Here is a 1,985-nt window from a genome sequence, read left to right as displayed (position 1 = left end):
AGTTTGTGCATATTTAAACTAGATGAATTATCTAGCTAAGAATACAGCCAGTTCTGTAAGAATTACCAAAGGAAATAATCTTGATAGACAGCTCTTGTCTGCTATCAAATTCCTTCTATATTTCTTTACAAATGTTGGTGAAGATCAAACAAAAACCTGTTGAGTGCTTTGGCTCTCAAAAAAATTTTTCGTTTAAACTTTGCCATTTCCTTGCTTTTCCTCCCTCACTTTCCTCCTTCTCTCCTCCCCTCATTCTGTTCCCTATGGTAGTTTAATACTTGGCAGACACCTGATCACCCCACAATCTCATAAAACCATGGCAGAGATGCAATTCCAATACCTCGTGGCCCCAGTTAGTATCTGAAAGTCCTATCAGAAATACACTCAATAGATAATTTCCTGCCCTTTGTCTGGTCATCGTGGAGGGTGGAAATGGAAACGCTATCCCTGCTGATTGAACATACAAACTCAAAGGGACCCTTTCTTTTTTTTTTTTTTTTCATGCTTAAAGGCAAATGTATTCAGTTCCTTTCCATGCAGCACACAATAAGGTTATCTATGTGCTTATTTTTTTTTCCAAATCAACAGTTTGGGACAAGCTTTCAGGATCCACTCATCCTCCACGGTCAGCCATCTTGCAATGTGTTCTCATAAGTGTCTTGCATGGGGGTAAAGGAACCTTCTTGTTGACCCACAGACTGACCAAGGAAGGGGTGTCCTGAGAGGAGAGCTAAGGACTGTTGCCTCTTCTGCCACCATCAAGCTCATGGTGCCACATTAACTTGTACCAGCAGATGCTTATAGAAGCCACTCGGATTTGCCATGGCAGGGAGGAAGGCATAGGAGAAGAGGAGGAGGGACTCGATGTCCTATGATGGAGTGTAGAGGCTGCTGCCCGGAAAAAAACAGGAACAATGAACATGAGGTCATCTGCCTTAGGATGCCATGCCAAGCAGAAAGCCTCCGAAAAATCCCCCAGTCACTGGAACATTCTTCTTCACAAATGACACCACCTCTTCAGCTTTGCTCCTGACCTCAATAGGTATCTGATTGCTCTTACGGATCTTCAGCTGCTCTTTGGCTTTCTTCATGTCCTTCTCCACTCGTTGCCAGTCAACTTTGATGTACCCAGTATGGTTTGCAAGCTGAAAGAGAAAAAATCCACCTCCCACAGCTGTTGCAGCCAACTTTCCGACCTTCTGGAATATGAAACCCGTGCACCATCCACTGACACCTCCAATGAACAGCTGGGTTGCCACGCTGTACTTTTCTGCTGAAGGTCCAGATTCCTGCCCGAACAGCTTAGGCCACCATGGCTGCTTCTTAGCAAATTCCGCAAGGTCCAGTGACTCAAAATTTCCCTCAAAGTTTCCTTGACTGGACGCGGCCATTTCGGTGAGCTTGTCTCGCGAGGACACACGTAGAGTATCTGCGCGGCAGGCCGCGGAGTGGCACGCAGTTTTCGCCACCACTTGGCTTCCGGCACGTGGGGCAGATGTTTCCATTCCCACGGCGGCAGCGGAAGAGGGCGGGCCGGGAGCGCCGCGGCTGCTTGCAGTCTCCGCAAGCAGCTACATCACAGAGCTCAGCCGGCGGTGTCAGGACCCTTTCTTATTTATGTAATATGTCAGTATGTTTATTTTTAGGCTGATGGTAAGGGGTAGTACTTGTCTTGGCTTTTCAAAGTACAAATTCCTTCACCGAAACATGTAGAATCTTTAGTAAACATCTGCAATTTTCCTGCTGGGCAGTTTTCACTAATATTTTTAAGATCCAGGGGGCTATTTCTTTTCCAATAATATCTTTTTCAGTCCACCTTGACATTTTAACAGTTATGGTTTTTAAAATAAATAAAATTGTCTAGTTTTACTTTGCCCAAAGTGTTCAGGCTGGAGATGTGATACTGTTTTCTTTGCTGACTGTGCCTGCCTTGCCAGAACTCGCTGCAAAAATGGCATTCAAGACTGTGCTGATTGGAGCGATGA

General features: G+C 45.3%; 1 pseudogene; it reads right to left on the bottom strand.

Moving 5' to 3' along the window:
* Window positions 1–935: 935 nt before the first annotated feature.
* LOC100592324 lies at window positions 936–1,505 on the bottom strand (annotated as a pseudogene).
* Between the last annotated feature and the right edge of the window lie 480 nt (window positions 1,506–1,985).

Source organism: Nomascus leucogenys, chromosome 18 (assembly GCF_006542625.1).
Source record: "Nomascus leucogenys isolate Asia chromosome 18, Asia_NLE_v1, whole genome shotgun sequence".
NCBI lineage: Eukaryota > Metazoa > Chordata > Mammalia > Primates > Hylobatidae > Nomascus > Nomascus leucogenys.
Note: the sequence above shows the minus strand (reverse complement) of the source record. Positions and strands in the feature narration are given on the sequence as shown.